Raw genomic sequence first — 6,927 nt, 5'->3', positions numbered from 1 at the left:
AAATAAATTTCTGTTTGTCAAAGTCATTCATGTATGGTATTTTTGTTACAGCAGCACTAGATAATTAAGGCTGTGTTTGTGTGTTTGTGTGTGTGTCTGGTGTTTTAGAAATGACAAGATTTTGATGTAAAACAGAATATGAGGACAGAAGCATTCTGCCATTTCTGGCAAAATCAATATCTGCCTATTTTTTCTCTGGCTCTTGACACAGTACTGAAGCTGATTTGTTCTATGAGAACAGTAGCCTGTCATAAGGATAAGAATGAATGCTTATAACAGCCTTGGGGTCTGTGCTTGAAAAATGGTGAAGTTGGGATGGCAGTTAGGAGACTGCCCTGTAGTTTTATTACCCTACATAAGATAATACCTTATGTATTACACTAATTGTGTGTGTGTGTGTGTGAGAGAGAGAGAGAGAGAGTGAGAGAGAGAGAAAAGGAGATTCTTAAACTCTAAGATAACCACTAGAAGAAAGTTTTATATAATGGCTTAGTTTTAGAAAACTGTTTATTTTAAAAATATCTAGTAGCAAAGAGATGAGAGCTAACTTTCTTCTATATGAGTGATTATTAAAGTTTGTTTTGGGACCCTTTGGGATACCTGACACCCTTTCAAAGCATCTGTGAGGTCAACACTATTTTCATAATAATAGTAAAGTGTTATTTTCCTTTTTCACTTTCATTTTCCCATGAGTATAAAGTGCTTTCCAGATAGCTAATGAAATGTATACTGTGTATTGTGTTTCAAAAATCCCTTTGTTTTAATTTCTGATATGATACATATCAATTCATATGCCCCAAATAAGCAACTCTTTGGGGTTCTCAATATTTTTTTTTTTAAATGCCAAAGGGTTCTGAACCAAAATTTATGAGATCTATTGATCTGTAACAATAAAGTTAAGGTACTGGATCTGTCTGTATTCTCAAAGAAGAAAACAAAAATTGATTCATTTTCATTACAATGATATCTTTGAAGAAAATAGTTAAGACGCTGTGTTTATAAGTGTTTTAAAATGCTCTAGTCTTTGCCATGATAATATGTTATGAGAGAAATATTAACTCTGCATTCAATGTTCTCTGCTTTGGAGGATCAATCTGTTCACTTGATGGTGTGGTCTATTATCCATCAGCATTAAATCTCTTCTTTAGAAAGTAAATCTCATATGCCCTTGGATAGGCATTGCTCATACTAGTCTCTAACCCTTTGCCCAGGTAATATCCCCATTAAATATTTCAGACTATGTCTTTCAATTTGAGGAACTTCCTCCAGTACCATCTCATGATGTGCATGATCTCAAGCAGTCTTCTGAGAAATTCAGGAACCCCAGGATTGTGCGCACAAAGATTAGTTCTACAAACAAGAAACAAAGTCTTCCATTTTTAAGAGGCTCATGTGGGTACCATTTTTGGGGAAAAAAGAACCTAAGCAAATGAGTATTTTTCTACAATGTATTATGTATTATTCATAACTTTTAAAGTACCACTCTTCCTGCTCTAAAATATGTTCTATCAAAAAACACACATGCATAATTGGTAAAACTTTTCAAAACATATGGTTTTCTTTTTGCATCTATGTCCTCAACTTTCTGCAGAGTAAAAACTGTGCTATCCATCTGCTTGCAGTGGTGAGGGTGAGGCTATGCAAAACAGGATTTTCAGATTTCCTATTAAATGATAGGAGTGAAACCCAGAATTTATCAAGATCAAAAAAGACTTTCCAATGTGTTTTATTTTCTCCTAAAAATATGAGAAACCAGGAAATCCAAGCTATCACCTTATAAAGATAATTTACATTGTGCCTTAGTTAGATCATGTAGAACTTCCATGTTTTGTTTCCTGATGTAGTTTTGGGCTTACTTGAGGATTCAGTGAAGAAGTTTTGGCCATGGCTTAACCAAAATGGTGAAGTTGTCATTGGTAAACACATTTGCTCATTTAAAAAACACATTAAGTTGCAAAGTGTAGAATTACAACTTGTTAAATAAAAAATTGCGTATCCCATTATGTAATTTGTATGTCTGGATACCAGGAAGAGTGAAGGGATATGGTACAAAATGGAGTGAGAAAAGTAGGAAGGAGACCACATTATACAGCATCTTGTCAAAACTTTGTCAAGGCAGAAGACATAGGGCAAAGCACAAGAGTTAAAGGCAGCAAAGGTGAATACTACTACATACACAATCCTGCAATAACAGCAATAACAATAATCTATGAGTGAATACATAGACATTCAAGCTGAACAGGGGTGGGAAGGTGAATAGTGCTATATGCATGAATACATATAGGATTGACAAGAGGCTATCTTTACGTATGTATTTATATGTGCTGCAAATTTATCCATGAATATAGTACAGCATACAGGAGAAAAAGTAATGAAAACATCTTAGTCATAACCAGACATCTTGAGGGGATGAGTCTCTGGACATTGAGGCTCAGGACCATAGGCTCAGGAGACACCAAGGTCAGTTGACATAATATAGTCCACAAAGATAATGTTCCACATCCTACTTTGATGAGTAGAGACTGGGCTCTTAAAAGCTTGTGAGTGGCCATCTAAAGTGCAACTATTGATCTTTTCAGATCTAGAGGAAAGAAGAGTGAAGAAAATCAATGACACAAGGAAACAAATAGTCCAAAAGACTAATGGACCATGTAAACCCCAACCTCCATCACCCTGAGACAGGAAGCACTAGATGGTGCCTGGTTAACACTGCTGATCCTCTGAAAGGGATCACAATAGGAGGCCCCAGATAGAGTGGGAGAAAAATGTGGAAAAACTCAAAATTATAAAAAAAAAAGACCTGTCCCATTGGTATTATAGAGACTGGTGGAACCCCCAAAATAGTGGCCCTTAGACAACAAGCTGGGAACTGAACTCAATCCCATGGCTCATCTTTTAACCAAACAATAGACAGGCCAATAAGGTGAACAATAATACAAGGAAAGGATGCATTCTTTAGAATAATCAACTATAGGAGAACAAAAAAGCAGTATTTGCCCAGGGATAAAGGTAAGAAGGCAGGAAGGAATAGGAAAGGAAGAAAAGAAATGATAAACACAGGGAGAAAGTTAGAAGAGTGCTGTTACTTTATGGGGATTGTAATGAATGTTACAACACAAAATATATATGAATTTTTGATTGGAAAATCAATTGTTGAGTGGAAAACCATTAGGAAGCCAACAAAGAATTGACATTGGAAAATGGCACATTCTAAATTCTGTTATTAGGACATTCACCATGGTTTCTCTATGAATAATGGGTTGGAGGTAAGGTTGTGATTATATGTAAATGACCAATTAGTAGGATTTGAAGAAGTTTAGCTGAGAGAGGCTAATAGCTTAGACTAGAGGGGTAGCAGTGGAATAGTTGAGATCTATTCTGGAGATAGACTCCACTCTGGCTTAAGGAATTAGTGGGAAGAAGTTTGGCTAGAGTAACTCAATTGATGTTATTGATGATTACTGAAATGAGGTGAACAGATTTTGGAAGACCATAGAAGTGAGAGCTTATTAGTTTTGTAAATAATAAGTTTGTAATTTGTATTAGGTCTCCAAATTAGGTCAAATAAGCAGTTGAGGAAATGAGACTGAAACTCAAGAAGGAGATTAGACCTAGAAATATATATTTAGGAGTCACAAGTCTCTTTAGATGGCAATCAAAACCATGATATTAGGTCAGATCCCCTACGAGTTTATGTAGATACAGAAAGCAACAGGGAATCTATCATCTTTCAGCCAAACAACAGGCCTATGAGCTGAACAATAATACAAGCCAAGTGTAAACTCATTAGAATAATCAACCATAGGAAATCAAAAGGGCAGTATTTGCCCACGAATAAAGGTAAGCCTTGAGAGTCACACAGCATTTAAATAATATTTTGAGGGAAGAAAATAGTTAAAGAAAATAAGGATGAACTGCTAGAGGTGTGAGGAAAAGCAAGATAGGGGACTCTTACAGAAGACAAATACAGACAGATCAGCACTTAAGGCAAATACTGCTGGAAGGCCGTGTTCAATGAGTCTAATGAAATATATGCTTTAATGGACAACCTTAGAGGTTATTGATAACCATAAGAATAACATCAATGGGGTGAGGAAAGAAGAAGGAATGAGATAGATAAAAGAGACTATGGAAGGTTGAGAAGTGAATTCAGAAATTCTTATTCAATCCTTTGCCCATTTTCTGATTGGGTTATCTTTTTGTTGCTAAGTTGTAGGAGTTCTTTATATATTATTTGTATTACATTGTTATATATGGTTCAGGGAAACTTTCTTCCAATAGGTAAGTTTTTTTCACTCTGTTGATAAATTATTCTGGTGCATAAAAAATTTGATGGAGTTCCATTTATCTTTGCTATCTTTTGTTATTTGTTCTTTCAGTATCATATCTAAGAATTTATCATTTAAAATTAGGTCCCAAAGCTTTACTACTCTATTTTCTTCTAACAATTCTATGGTTTTAGTTCTTATATTTAGGTTCTTAGTCCACTTTGAGTTAATTTTTTGATATGTTGTGAGGTATGATTCCAGCTTCATTATTGCATGTGGAAATTCAGTTGTCCCAGGACCACTTATTAAAGACACTATTGTTTCTCCATTGAATAAACTTAGCACCCTGGTAAAAATCAATTGACTATAGATGTACACGTTTATTTCTGGACTCTCAATTCTATTCCATTGGTCTATATGTCTATCATTATACCATATGTTTGACAACTGTAGCTTTACAGTATGTTTTGTTTTTCTTTTTCAAGATTGTTTTAGCTATTTAGATACCTAAATATTTGGGTCACCACTCCTCTCACTCTGCAAGAGTTCTGTGTGGTAGTTAAGATTGTGTATCAACTTGGCAGGGCCTGGAATGTCTGGGCAGTTAGATGTAGTTATTGCCTATGATAAGACTGGTAATCAACTCCATGGTGGAATCTACTGTTAGCAGCTGAGTAGCTGTCTTAGAGACGTGGTCTGCTTCCAGTACATAAGAAGTTTTGAGAAAGGTCTCTAGCTTTTTGCCACATCTGGATCCTGCATTTGGACAACTCCTCATCTCAGTGGACTGCCATAATGTCTACTGATCTTGAGACTGTTTCCAGGCTTGTACTAAGGGCCTGCTGTGTTGCATGATATCTTGGTATTGTGGCATTTTATTTGTCGATCTTGTGTTTGTCAGCCTCAGCTGTCAGCATCTGCCTGAGTTAAGAGATGCCTTCAGCTCCAGTGGAACAAGAGGCATAGCTAAAGCTCAAAGTCAAGGGCCTTCACCCAGCTCCTAGAGCTGGTCCTTTGAACTCAGATTTCAGACCTCCTAAACTGAATAAACTCCTGTTTGTTAAAGCCATCACTTGTGGTATGTCTGCTATAGCAGGAGTAGAGAACCAAAGCACTCTGTTTCTGGTCAGAACAATAGTTTCAGTCTTTCTGGTTGCCTCCAAATGGGTTACAATATAACCCTTCAACAGACTGCTAGCAAGGTCTGTTTATTTTGAAACTAGGGATTGAGACCCTTACCAGTGTATAAGACAGCCATGCACTGGCTGAGGGGTGTGGGTGAAACTATGGGGCTGCCGCAACTCTCTGTCTGTCATACCAGGGGGTATGGTAAAATAAGTGCTTCTCTTACCATATGAAGTGTGTCCTTATCTTTATTCAGTTTTCAGTTCCTTTCTGTGATCTTTTACCCACTATTTGAGAGATCTGTCCAGGCTAAATATAGTCTTCTATTTGTTTTTCTTGGTGAAGAAGATCAAGCTCTTAGATTGTTCATGCCACTATCTTTCCAGAATCTTGCCCCAAGACATTTTTAAAGTACTGTAAAATCAGTTTGTTTTCTAAGGTAGGAATCATCTTCCCCACGCAAATCTTGTCATAATTTAATATTGTGGAAGAGATAAATGACATCTACATTTGAATTAGGACAAATTTGACAAAAATATACAGAGCCATTTAAATGCTTCATAAGGGGGACATTATTCCAATTTAAATTACATTGATGATGATGATGATCAACATTTCAGTTGTTTCTGTCAGTTGCTTGAACACATTCTATGTCATATTGAATGAGGAGGCTTATTTATAGGAACTGCTATCTGCAACAAGCTGTTGAATGACTCATAATAGTAATGTCATGGCACTAATTCCAGAACATTTAATTTTATTCATGCAGAACTTGTACATAAAACAGGAGGCATCATTGGAATAGAACAAGGGGGTACTGTCTGGTTTAAAATCAGGAAAGGTGTACGTCACAGAATATCCTTTCATCATACTTATTCAATCTGATGCTGAGCAAATAATCAGAGAAGGTGGAAATATAAGAAGAACACCACCACATCAGGTTTGGTGGAAAACTCATTAACAACCTCTCATGGAATTGATTTAGACTTGTGGTGATCCCACATGTCTCAGTGTAGAACTGTGCTTCATAGGGATTCAAGGGTTGATTTATCAGGAGCAGATCGCCAGACCTTTTTTCCAAGACACGTCTGTGTAGACTCAAACCATTAACTTTTCAGCTAGAAGCTGAGCTATATTAATTGCTGCATGCCCAAGGACTGCTAGTTTATGGAACTGATGTTATTGTTGCAAAAGATTAAACAAAATAATGGATATACATTGCTGATTATGATATTCTCTAGAGAATAAATATAAAATATTTATTCATTTTTAATCCTACAGGTTTCCACCACTTTTGGAACTACCAGCATAGCTCTTTTTTTTTTTTTCCCCCTAAAGCTTATAAAATAGACTCAATAAGACATTGTACATTAAAGAACTTTGATAGATTAGAGTACTGAGCAGATGGGCTAGCTCCCAAATATACAAAATGGTCTTGTACAAAAGGTGCCTAAGTGCATTAAATAAAATATTTTTTGTTATTTTTCTTTGTAGTAAAAATAAGACATTCATTGGAGAGAACTTTTGTCTTATG

The sequence above is a fragment of the Orycteropus afer genome, unplaced genomic scaffold, assembly GCF_000298275.1.
Source record: "Orycteropus afer afer isolate SDZICR_OR568_19922 unplaced genomic scaffold, OryAfe1.0 scaffold00012, whole genome shotgun sequence".
NCBI lineage: Eukaryota > Metazoa > Chordata > Mammalia > Tubulidentata > Orycteropodidae > Orycteropus > Orycteropus afer.
Note: the sequence above shows the minus strand (reverse complement) of the source record.